The following is a 12,163-nucleotide window of genomic DNA, read 5'->3' as shown; positions in this document are numbered from 1 at the left end:
AGTAATGTAAGATCCCCAAGACAGCGGTACAAGGTCACAGTTGGACAGTGGCTTGTTGGAAGAGCAGGGTAATGACTCCCAGCAAGAACTGACAAATCTGGTGCAGTCCAGGAGGCTGAGGTGCCCTGTGGTTCTTAAGGGAGCTGGTGGCCACAGAAGTTAACGCCTCTCACTTTTGATATTGACCTCCCCCACTCCCCTTTGCTCAGAGACACTTTTGCTCATATCAGTTCATCAAATACCCATGGAACTTGATCAGTTTGTCTGTCAGTTGTTCAGCTTTAGCATTGGTCGATATTACCCAGTTGAAGAGATGCATTTTCCACATAAATTCGTAGAATTCTTGCAGAAATAGAGCATTGGTGGTTCAGTGGTAGAATTCTCGCCTGCCACGCGGCAGACCCGGGTCTGATTCCCGGCCAATGCAGCAGAGGTCGTGTTTTTAAGGCCATGTTAGTCGTTCTTCATAAGCGGCAGCTGTCCCCAGAGCCATGAGCACAGCGCAGCTTCACTCACTGGTGGCTGAATGTCAGAGATGTTGTTTCCCGCGCAGGAGACCCAGGTTCGATTCCCAGCAGAAGCAAAGCAGTGTATCTTGCTACTTTAGAAGTGGGCAACTTATCAGTGTTTTACAGGGAACTAGTGGAAGCACTCTAGACAATGCTTTTCCATGCTTGTTCAACGAAGTACAAGCAATTATGGCTCATGCACCTGTGAAAAACTCCTGAAGGCAATAAAAAGGCTGCAGGCAAGAAAGGTCATGCTTAAAGAAACCAATGAGAGTAAACTGACCTGTTTGTTGTCTCTAAAAAACACCAGAAGAAAAATGTCCAGGGTCAATGCTGACCTGCATGAAAGTGGAATAAACTGCAAGGTAAGTAATGTAAGATCCCCAAGACAGCGGTACAAGGTCACAGTTGGACAGTGGCTTGTTGGAAGAGCAGGGTAATGACTCCCAGCAAGAACTGACAAATCTGGTGCAGTCCAGGAGGCTGAGGTGCCCTGTGGTTCTTAAGGGAGCTGGTGGCCACAGAAGTTAACGCCTCTCACTTTTGATATTGACCTCCCCCACTCCCCTTTGCTCAGAGACACTTTTGCTCATATCAGTTCATCAAATACCCATGGAACTTGATCAGTTTGTCTGTCAGTTGTTCAGCTTTAGCATTGGTCGATATTACCCAGTTGAAGAGATGCATTTTCCACATAAATTCGTAGAATTCTTGCAGAAATAGAGCATTGGTGGTTCAGTGGTAGAATTCTCGCCTGCCACGCGGCAGACCCGGGTCTGATTCCCGGCCAATGCAGCAGAGGTCGTGTTTTTAAGGCCATGTTAGTCGTTCTTCATAAGCGGCAGCTGTCCCCAGAGCCATGAGCACAGCGCAGCTTCACTCACTGGTGGCTGAATGTCAGAGATGTTGTTTCCCGCGCAGGAGACCCAGGTTCGATTCCCAGCAGAAGCAAAGCAGTGTATCTTGCTACTTTAGAAGTGGGCAACTTATCAGTGTTTTACAGGGAACTAGTGGAAGCACTCTAGACAATGCTTTTCCATGCTTGTTCAACGAAGTACAAGCAATTATGGCTCATGCACCTGTGAAAAACTCCTGAAGGCAATAAAAAGGCTGCAGGCAAGAAAGGTCAGGCTTAAAGAAACCAATGAGAGTAAACTGACCTGTTTGTTGTCTCTAAAAAACACCAGAAGAAAAATGTCCAGGGGGTCAATGCTGATCTGCATGAAAGTGGAATAAACTGCAAGGTAAGTAATGTAAGATCCCCAAGACAGCGCTACAAGGTCACAGTTGGACAGTGGCTTGTTGGAAGAGCAGGGTAATGACTCCCAGCAAGAACTGACAAATCTGGTGCAGTCCAGGAGGCTGAGGTGCCCTGTGGTTCTTAAGGGAGCTGGTGGCCACAGAAGTTAACGCCTCTCACTTTTGATATTGACCTCCCCCACTCCCCTTTGCTCAGAGACACTTTTGCTCATATCAGTTCATCAAATACCCATGGAACTTGATCAGTTTGTCTGTCAGTTGTTCAGCTTTAGCATTGGTCGATATTACCCAGTTGAAGAGATGCATTTTCCACATAAATTCGTAGAATTCATGCAGAAATAGAGCATTGGTGGTTCAGTGGTAGAATTCTCGCCTGCCACGCGGGAGACCCGGGTCCGATTCCCGGCCAATGCAGCAGAGGTCGTGTTTTTAAGGCCATGTTAGTCGTTCCTCATAAGCGGCAGCTGTCCCCAGAGCCACGAGCACAGCGCAGCTTCTCTCACTGGTGGCTGAATGTCAGAGTTGTTGTTTCCCGCGCAGGAGACCCAGGTTCGATTCCCAGCAGAAGCAAAGCAGTGTATCTTGCTACTTTAGAAGTGGGCAACTTATCAGTGTTTTACAGGGAACTAGTGGAAGCACTCTAGACAATGCTTTTCCATGCTTGTTCAACGAAGTACAAGCAATTATGGCTCATGCACCTGTGAAAAACTCCTGAAGGCAATAAAAAGGCTGCAGGCAAGAAAGGTCATGCTTAAAGAAACCAATGAGAGTAAACTGACCTGTTTGTTGTCTCTAAAAAACACCAGAAGAAAAATGTCCAGGGTCAATGCTGACCTGCATGAAAGTGGAATAAACTGCAAGGTAAGTAATGTAAGATCCCCAAGACAGCGCTACAAGGTCACAGTTGGACAGTGGCTTGTTGGAAGAGCAGGGTAATGACTCCCAGCAAGAACTGACAAATCTGGTGCAGTCCAGGAGGCTGAGGTGCCCTGTGGTTCTTAAGGGAGCTGGTGGCCACAGAAGTTAACGCCTCTCACTTTTGATATTGACCTCCCCCACTCCCCTTTGCTCAGAGACACTTTTGCTCATATCAGTTCATCAAATACCCATGGAACTTGATCAGTTTGTCTGTCAGTTGTTCAGCTTTAGCATTGGTCGATATTACCCAGTTGAAGAGATGCATTTTCGACATAAATTCGTAGAATTCTTGCAGAAATAGAGCATTGGTGGTTCAGTGGTAGAATTCTCGCCTGCCACGCGGGAGACCCGGGTCCGATTCCCGGCCAATGCAGCAGAGGTCGTGTTTTTAAGGCCATGTTAGTCGTTCCTCATAAGCGGCAGCTGTCCCCAGAGCCACGAACACAGCGCAGCTTCTCTCACTGGTGGCTGAATGTCAGAGTTGTTGTTTCCCGCGCAGGAGACCCAGGTTCAATTCCCAGCAGAAGCAAAGCAGTGTATCTTGCTACTTTAGAAGTGGGCAACTTATCAGTGTTTTACAGGGAACTAGTGGAAGCACTCTAGACAATGCTTTTCCATGCTTGTTCAACGAAGTACAAGCAATTATGGCTCATGCACCTGTGAAAAACTCCTGAAGGCAATAAAAAGGCTGCAGGCAAGAAAGGTCATGCTTAAAGAAACCAATGAGAGTAAACTGACCTGTTTGTTGTCTCTAAAAAACACCAGAAGAAAAATGTCCAGGGTCAATGCTGACCTGCATGAAAGTGGAATAAACTGCAAGGTAAGTAATGTAAGATCCCCAAGACAGCGGTACAAGGTCACAGTTGGACAGTGGCTTGTTGGAAGAGCAGGGTAATGACTCCCAGCAAGAACTGACAAATCTGGTGCAGTCCAGGAGGCTGAGGTGCCCTGTGGTTCTTAAGGGAGCTGGTGGCCACAGAAGTTAACGCCTCTCACTTTTGATATTGACCTCCCCCACTCCCCTTTGCTCAGAGACACTTTTGCTCATATCAGTTCATCAAATACCCATGGAACTTGATCAGTTTGTCTGTCAGTTGTTCAGCTTTAGCATTGGTCGATATTACCCAGTTGAAGAGATGCATTTTCGACATAAATTCGTAGAATTCTTGCAGAAATAGAGCATTGGTGGTTCAGTGGTAGAATTCTCGCCTGCCACGCGGGAGACCCGGGTCCGATTCCCGGCCAATGCAGCAGAGGTCGTGTTTTTAAGGCCATGTTAGTCGTTCCTCATAAGCGGCAGCTGTCCCCAGAGCCACGAGCACAGCGCAGCTTCTCTCACTGGTGGCTGAATGTCAGAGTTGTTGTTTCCCGCGCAGGAGACCCAGGTTCGATTCCCAGCAGAAGCAAAGCAGTGTATCTTGCTACTTTAGAAGTGGGCAACTTATCAGTGTTTTACAGGGAACTAGTGGAAGCACTCTAGACAATGCTTTTCCATGCTTGTTCAACGAAGTACAAGCAATTATGGCTCATGCACCTGTGAAAAACTCCTGAAGGCAATAAAAAGGCTGCAGGCAAGAAAGGTCATGCTTAAAGAAACCAATGAGAGTAAACTGACCTGTTTGTTGTCTCTAAAAAACACCAGAAGAAAAATGTCCAGGGTCAATGCTGACCTGCATGAAAGTGGAATAAACTGCAAGGTAAGTAATGTAAGATCCCCAAGACAGCGCTACAAGGTCACAGTTGGACAGTGGCTTGTTGGAAGAGCAGGGTAATGACTCCCAGCAAGAACTGACAAATCTGGTGCAGTCCAGGAGGCTGAGGTGCCCTGTGGTTCTTAAGGGAGCTGGTGGCCACAGAAGTTAACGCCTCTCACTTTTGATATTGACCTCCCCCACTCCCCTTTGCTCAGAGACACTTTTGCTCATATCAGTTCATCAAATACCCATGGAACTTGATCAGTTTGTCTGTCAGTTGTTCAGCTTTAGCATTGGTCGATATTACCCAGTTGAAGAGATGCATTTTCGACATAAATTCGTAGAATTCTTGCAGAAATAGAGCATTGGTGGTTCAGTGGTAGAATTCTCGCCTGCCACGCGGGAGACCCGGGTCCGATTCCCGGCCAATGCAGCAGAGGTCGTGTTTTTAAGGCCATGTTAGTCGTTCCTCATAAGCGGCAGCTGTCCCCAGAGCCACGAACACAGCGCAGCTTCTCTCACTGGTGGCTGAATGTCAGAGTTGTTGTTTCCCGCGCAGGAGACCCAGGTTCAATTCCCAGCAGAAGCAATGCAGTGTATCTTGCTACTTTAGAAGTGGGCAACTTATCAGTGTTTTACAGGGAACTAGTGGAAGCACTCTAGACAATGCTTTTCCATGCTTGTTCAACGAAGTACAAGCAATTATGGCTCATGCACCTGTGAAAAACTCCTGAAGGCAATAAAAAGGCTGCAGGCAAGAAAGGTCATGCTTAAAGAAACCAATGAGAGTAAACTGACCTGTTTGTTGTCTCTAAAAAACACCAGAAGAAAAATGTCCAGGGTCAATGCTGACCTGCATGAAAGTGGAATAAACTGCAAGGTAAGTAATGTAAGATCCCCAAGACAGCGCTACAAGGTCACAGTTGGACAGTGGCTTGTTGGAAGAGCAGGGTAATGACTCCCAGCAAGAACTGACAAATCTGGTGCAGTCCAGGAGGCTGAGGTGCCCTGTGGTTCTTAAGGGAGCTGGTGGCCACAGAAGTTAACGCCTCTCACTTTTGATATTGACCTCCCCCACTCCCCTTTGCTCAGAGACACTTTTGCTCATATCAGTTCATCAAATACCCATGGAACTTGATCAGTTTGTCTGTCAGTTGTTCAGCTTTAGCATTGGTCGATATTACCCAGTTGAAGAGATGCATTTTCCACATAAATTCGTAGAGTTCTTGCAGAAATAGAGCATTGGTGGTTCAGTGGTAGAATTCTCGCCTGCCACGCGGGAGACCCGGGTCCGATTCCCGGCCAATGCAGCAGAGGTCGTGTTTTTAAGGCCATGTTAGTCGTTCCTCATAAGCGGCAGCTGTCCCCAGAGCCACGAACACAGCGCAGCTTCTCTCACTGGTGGCTGAATGTCAGAGTTGTTGTTTCCCGCGCAGCAGACCCAGGTTCAATTCCCAGCAGAAGCAAAGCAGTGTATCTTGCTACTTTAGAAGTGGGCAACTTATCAGTGTTTTACAGGGAACTAGTGGAAGCACTCTAGACAATGCTTTTCCATGCTTGTTCAACGAAGTACAAGCAATTATGGCTCATGCACCTGTGAAAAACTCCTGAAGGCAATAAAAAGGCTGCAGGCAAGAAAGGTCATGCTTAAAGAAACCAATGAGAGTAAACTGACCTGTTTGTTGTCTCTAAAAAACACCAGAAGAAAAATGTCCAGGGTCAATGCTGACCTGCATGAAAGTGGAATAAACTGCAAGGTAAGTAATGTAAGATCCCCAAGACAGCGCTACAAGGTCACAGTTGGACAGTGGCTTGTTGGAAGAGCAGGGTAATGACTCCCAGCAAGAACTGACAAATCTGGTGCAGTCCAGGAGGCTGAGGTGCCCTGTGGTTCTTAAGGGAGCTGGTGGCCACAGAAGTTAACGCCTCTCACTTTTGATATTGACCTCCCCCACTCCCCTTTTCTCAGAGACACTTTTGCTCATATCAGTTCATCAAATACCCATGGAACTTGATCAGTTTGTCTGTCAGTTGTTCAGCTTTAGCATTGGTCGATATTACCCAGTTGAAGAGATGCATTTTCCACATAAATTCGTAGAATTCTTGCAGAAATAGAGCATTGGTGGTTCAGTGGTAGAATTCTCGCCTGCCACGCGGGAGACCCAGGTCCGATTCCCGGCCAATGCAGCAAAGGTCGTGTTTTTAAGGCCATGTTAGTCGTTCTTCATAAGCGGCAGCTGTCCCCAGAGCCACGAGCACAGCGCAGCTTCACTCACTGGTGGTTGAATGTCAGAGTTGTTGTTTCCCGCGCAGGAGACCCAGGTTCTATTCCCAGCAAAAGCTAAGCAGTGTATCTTGCTACTTTAGAAGTGGGCAACTTATCAGTGTTTTACAGGGAACTAGTGGAAGCACTCTAGACAATGCTTTTCCATGCTTGTTCAACGAAGTACAAGCAATTATGGCTCATGCACCTGTGAAAAACTCCTGAAGGCAATAAAAAGGCTGCAGGCAAGAAAGGTCAGGCTTAAAGAAACCAATGAGAGTAAACTGACCTGTTTGTTGTCTCTAAAAAACACCAGAAGAAAAATGTCCAGGGGGTCAATGCTCATCTGCATGAAAGTGGAATAAACTGCAAGGTAAGTAATGTAAGATCCCCAAGACAGCGCTACAAGGTCACAGTTGGACAGTGTCTTGTTGGAAGAGCAGGGTAATGACTCCCAGCAAGAACTGACAAATCTGGTGCAGTCCAGGAGGCTGAGGTGCCCTGTGGTTCTTAAGGGAGCTGGTGGCCACAGAAGTTAACGCCTCTCACTTTTGATATTGACCTCCCCCACTCCCCTTTGCTCAGAGACACTTTTGCTCATATCAGTTCATCAAATACCCATGGAACTTGATCAGTTTGTCTGTCAGTTGTTCAGCTTTAGCATTGGTCGATATTACCCAGTTGAAGAGATGCATTTTCCACATAAATTCGTAGAATTCTTGCAGAAATAGAGCATTGGTGGTTCAGTGGTAGAATTCTCGCCTGCCACGCGGGAGACCCAGGTCCGATTCCCGGCCAATGCAGCAAAGGTCGTGTTTTTAAGGCCATGTTAGTCGTTCTTCATAAGCGGCAGCTGTCCCCAGAGCCACGAGCACAGCGCAGCTTCACTCACTGGTGGTTGAATGTCAGAGTTGTTGTTTCCCGCGCAGGAGACCCAGGTTCTATTCCCAGCAAAAGCTAAGCAGTGTATCTTGCTACTTTAGAAGTGGGCAACTTATCAGTGTTTTACAGGGAACTAGTGGAAGCACTCTAGACAATGCTTTTCCATGCTTGTTCAACGAAGTACAAGCAATTATGGCTCATGCACCTGTGAAAAACTCCTGAAGGCAATAAAAAGGCTGCAGGCAAGAAAGGTCAGGCTTAAAGAAACCAATGAGAGTAAACTGACCTGTTTGTTGTCTCTAAAAAACACCAGAAGAAAAATGTCCAGGGGGTCAATGCTCATCTGCATGAAAGTGGAATAAACTGCAAGGTAAGTAATGTAAGATCCCCAAGACAGCGCTACAAGGTCACAGTTGGACAGTGTCTTGTTGGAAGAGCAGGGTAATGACTCCCAGCAAGAACTGACAAATCTGGTGCAGTCCAGGAGGCTGAGGTGCCCTGTGGTTCTTAAGGGAGCTGGTGGCCACAGAAGTTAACGCCTCTCACTTTTGATATTGACCTCCCCCACTCCCCTTTGCTCAGAGACACTTTTGCTCATATCAGTTCATCAAATACCCATGGAACTTGATCAGTTTGTCTGTCAGTTGTTCAGCTTTAGCATTGGTCGATATTACCCAGTTGAAGAGATGCATTTTCCACATAAATTCGTAGAATTCATGCAGAAATAGAGCATTGGTGGTTCAGTGGTAGAATTCTCGCCTGCCACGCGGGAGACCCGTGTCCGATTCCCGGCCAATGCAGCAGAGGTCGTGTTTTTAAGGCCATGTTAGTCGTTCCTCATAAGCGGCAGCTGTCCCCAGAGCCACGAGCACAGCGCAGCTTCTCTCACTGGTGGCTGAATGTCAGAGTTGTTGTTTCCCGCGCAGGAGACCCAGGTTCGATTCCCAGCAGAAGCAAAGCAGTGTATCTTGCTACTTTAGAAGTGGGCAACTTATCAGTGTTTTACAGGGAACTAGTGGAAGCACTCTAGACAATGCTTTTCCATGCTTGTTCAACGAAGTACAAGCAATTATGGCTCATGCACCTGTGAAAAACTCCTGAAGGCAATAAAAAGGCTGCAGGCAAGAAAGGTCATGCTTAAAGAAACCAATGAGAGTAAACTGACCTGTTTGTTGTCTCTAAAAAACACCAGAAGAAAAATGTCCAGGGTCAATGCTGACCTGCATGAAAGTGGAATAAACTGCAAGGTAAGTAATGTAAGATCCCCAAGACAGCGCTACAAGGTCACAGTTGGACAGTGGCTTGTTGGAAGAGCAGGGTAATGACTCCCAGCAAGAACTGACAAATCTGGTGCAGTCCAGGAGGCTGAGGTGCCCTGTGGTTCTTAAGGGAGCTGGTGGCCACAGAAGTTAACGCCTCTCACTTTTGATATTGACCTCCCCCACTCCCCTTTGCTCAGAGACACTTTTGCTCATATCAGTTCATCAAATACCCATGGAACTTGATCAGTTTGTCTGTCAGTTGTTCAGCTTTAGCATTGGTCGATATTACCCAGTTGAAGAGATGCATTTTCCACATAAATTCGTAGAATTCTTGCAGAAATAGAGCATTGGTGGTTCAGTGGTAGAATTCTCGCCTGCCACGCGGGAGACCCGGGTCCGATTCCCGGCCAATGCAGCAGAGGTCGTGTTTTTAAGGCCATGTTAGTCGTTCCTCATAAGCGGCAGCTGTCCCCAGAGCCACGAACACAGCGCAGCTTCTCTCACTGGTGGCTGAATGTCAGAGTTGTTGTTTCCCGCGCAGGAGACCCAGGTTCGATTCCCAGCAGAAGCAAAGCAGTGTATCTTGCTACTTTAGAAGTGGGCAACTTATCAGTGTTTTACAGGGAACTAGTGGAAGCACTCTAGACAATGCTTTTCCATGCTTGTTCAACGAAGTACAAGCAATTATGGCTCATGCACCTGTGAAAAACTCCTGAAGGCAATAAAAAGGCTGCAGGCAAGAAAGGTCATGCTTAAAGAAACCAATGAGAGTAAACTGACCTGTTTGTTGTCTCTAAAAAACACCAGAAGAAAAATGTCCAGGGTCAATGCTGACCTGCATGAAAGTGGAATAAACTGCAAGGTAAGTAATGTAAGATCCCCAAGACAGCGCTACAAGGTCACAGTTGGACAGTGGCTTGTTGGAAGAGCAGGGTAATGACTCCCAGCAAGAACTGACAAATCTGGTGCAGTCCAGGAGGCTGAGGTGCCCTGTGGTTCTTAAGGGAGCTGGTGGCCACAGAAGTTAACGCCTCTCACTTTTGATATTGACCTCCCCCACTCCCCTTTGCTCAGAGACACTTTTGCTCATATCAGTTCATCAAATACCCATGGAACTTGATCAGTTTGTCTGTCAGTTGTTCAGCTTTAGCATTGGTCGATATTACCCAGTTGAAGAGATGCATTTTCGACATAAATTCGTAGAATTCTTGCAGAAATAGAGCATTGGTGGTTCAGTGGTAGAATTCTCGCCTGCCACGCGGGAGACCCGGGTCCGATTCCCGGCCAATGCAGCAGAGGTCGTGTTTTTAAGGCCATGTTAGTCGTTCCTCATAAGCGGCAGCTGTCCCCAGAGCCACGAGCACAGCGCAGCTTCTCTCACTGGTGGCTGAATGTCAGAGTTGTTGTTTCCCGCGCAGGAGACCCAGGTTCGATTCCCAGCAGAAGCAAAGCAGTGTATCTTGCTACTTTAGAAGTGGGCAACTTATCAGTGTTTTACAGGGAACTAGTGGAAGCACTCTAGACAATGCTTTTCCATGCTTGTTCAACGAAGTACAAGCAATTATGGCTCATGCACCTGTGAAAAACTCCTGAAGGCAATAAAAAGGCTGCAGGCAAGAAAGGTCATGCTTAAAGAAACCAATGAGAGTAAACTGACCTGTTTGTTGTCTCTAAAAAACACCAGAAGAAAAATGTCCAGGGTCAATGCTGACCTGCATGAAAGTGGAATAAACTGCAAGGTAAGTAATGTAAGATCCCCAAGACAGCGCTACAAGGTCACAGTTGGACAGTGGCTTGTTGGAAGAGCAGGGTAATGACTCCCAGCAAGAACTGACAAATCTGGTGCAGTCCAGGAGGCTGAGGTGCCCTGTGGTTCTTAAGGGAGCTGGTGGCCACAGAAGTTAACGCCTCTCACTTTTGATATTGACCTCCCCCACTCCCCTTTGCTCAGAGACACTTTTGCTCATATCAGTTCATCAAATACCCATGGAACTTGATCAGTTTGTCTGTCAGTTGTTCAGCTTTAGCATTGGTCGATATTACCCAGTTGAAGAGATGCATTTTCGACATAAATTCGTAGAATTCTTGCAGAAATAGAGCATTGGTGGTTCAGTGGTAGAATTCTCGCCTGCCACGCGGGAGACCCGGGTCCGATTCCCGGCCAATGCAGCAGAGGTCGTGTTTTTAAGGCCATGTTAGTCATTCCTCATAAGCGGCAGCTGTCCCCAGACCCACGAACACAGCGCAGCTTCTCTCACTGGTGGCTGAATGTCAGAGTTGTTGTTTCCCGCGCAGGAGACCCAGGTTCAATTCCCAGCAGAAGCAATGCAGTGTATCTTGCTACTTTAGAAGTGGGCAACTTATCAGTGTTTTACAGGGAACTAGTGGAAGCACTCTAGACAATGCTTTTCCATGCTTGTTCAACGAAGTACAAGCAATTATGGCTCATGCACCTGTGAAAAACTCCTGAAGGCAATAAAAAGGCTGCAGGCAAGAAAGGTCATGCTTAAAGAAACCAATGAGAGTAAACTGACCTGTTTGTTGTCTCTAAAAAACACCAGAAGAAAAATGTCCAGGGTCAATGCTGACCTGCATGAAAGTGGAATAAACTGCAAGGTAAGTAATGTAAGATCCCCAAGACAGCGCTACAAGGTCACAGTTGGACAGTGGCTTGTTGGAAGAGCAGGGTAATGACTCCCAGCAAGAACTGACAAATCTGGTGCAGTCCAGGAGGCTGAGGTGCCCTGTGGTTCTTAAGGGAGCTGGTGGCCACAGAAGTTAACGCCTCTCACTTTTGATATTGACCTCCCCCACTCCCCTTTGCTCAGAGACACTTTTGCTCATATCAGTTCATCAAATACCCATGGAACTTGATCAGTTTGTCTGTCAGTTGTTCAGCTTTAGCATTGGTCGATATTACCCAGTTGAAGAGATGCATTTTCCACATAAATTCGTAGAATTCTTGCAGAAATAGAGCATTGGTGGTTCAGTGGTAGAATTCTCGCCTGCCACGCGGGAGACCCGGGTCCGATTCCCGGCCAATGCAGCAGAGGTCGTGTTTTTAAGGCCATGTTAGTCGTTCCTCATAAGCGGCAGCTGTCCCCAGAGCCACGAACACAGCGCAGCTTCTCTCACTGGTGGCTGAATGTCAGAGTTGTTGTTTCCCGCGCAGGAGACCCAGGTTCAATTCCCAGCAGAAGCAAAGCAGTGTATCTTGCTACTTTAGAAGTGGGCAACTTATCAGTGTTTTACAGGGAACTAGTGGAAGCACTCTAGACAATGCTTTTCCATGCTTGTTCAACGAAGTACAAGCAATTATGGCTCATGCACCTGTGAAAAACTCCTGAAGGCAATAAAAAGGCTGCAGGCAAGAAA

The 12,163-nt window shown here is 47.0% G+C and overlaps 9 non-coding genes across 9 annotated transcripts; all 9 read left to right on the top strand.

The window, feature by feature from the left end:
- Positions 1–2,112: 2,112 nt before the first annotated feature.
- trnag-gcc (transfer RNA glycine (anticodon GCC)) lies at positions 2,113–2,183 on the top strand. The gene has a single exon. It is a non-coding gene; the product is annotated as a tRNA-Gly (tRNA).
- Positions 2,184–2,989: 806 nt separating this feature from the next.
- Positions 2,990–3,060, top strand: trnag-gcc (transfer RNA glycine (anticodon GCC)). The gene has a single exon. It is a non-coding gene; the product is annotated as a tRNA-Gly (tRNA).
- An 806-nt stretch (positions 3,061–3,866) lies between these two features.
- trnag-gcc (transfer RNA glycine (anticodon GCC)) lies at positions 3,867–3,937 on the top strand. Its single transcript has one exon. It is a non-coding gene; the product is annotated as a tRNA-Gly (tRNA).
- An 806-nt stretch (positions 3,938–4,743) lies between these two features.
- Positions 4,744–4,814, top strand: trnag-gcc (transfer RNA glycine (anticodon GCC)). The gene has a single exon. It is a non-coding gene; the product is annotated as a tRNA-Gly (tRNA).
- An 806-nt stretch (positions 4,815–5,620) lies between these two features.
- trnag-gcc (transfer RNA glycine (anticodon GCC)) lies at positions 5,621–5,691 on the top strand. Its single transcript has one exon. It is a non-coding gene; the product is annotated as a tRNA-Gly (tRNA).
- A 3,441-nt stretch (positions 5,692–9,132) lies between these two features.
- Positions 9,133–9,203, top strand: trnag-gcc (transfer RNA glycine (anticodon GCC)). The gene has a single exon. It is a non-coding gene; the product is annotated as a tRNA-Gly (tRNA).
- An 806-nt stretch (positions 9,204–10,009) lies between these two features.
- trnag-gcc (transfer RNA glycine (anticodon GCC)) lies at positions 10,010–10,080 on the top strand. The gene has a single exon. It is a non-coding gene; the product is annotated as a tRNA-Gly (tRNA).
- Positions 10,081–10,886: 806 nt separating this feature from the next.
- trnag-gcc (transfer RNA glycine (anticodon GCC)) lies at positions 10,887–10,957 on the top strand. Its single transcript has one exon. It is a non-coding gene; the product is annotated as a tRNA-Gly (tRNA).
- An 806-nt stretch (positions 10,958–11,763) lies between these two features.
- Positions 11,764–11,834, top strand: trnag-gcc (transfer RNA glycine (anticodon GCC)). Its single transcript has one exon. It is a non-coding gene; the product is annotated as a tRNA-Gly (tRNA).
- Positions 11,835–12,163: the final 329 nt, after the last annotated feature.

This window comes from Carassius gibelio, chromosome B19 (genome assembly GCF_023724105.1).
Source record: "Carassius gibelio isolate Cgi1373 ecotype wild population from Czech Republic chromosome B19, carGib1.2-hapl.c, whole genome shotgun sequence".
NCBI lineage: Eukaryota > Metazoa > Chordata > Actinopteri > Cypriniformes > Cyprinidae > Carassius > Carassius gibelio.
Note: the sequence above shows the minus strand (reverse complement) of the source record. Positions and strands in the feature narration are given on the sequence as shown.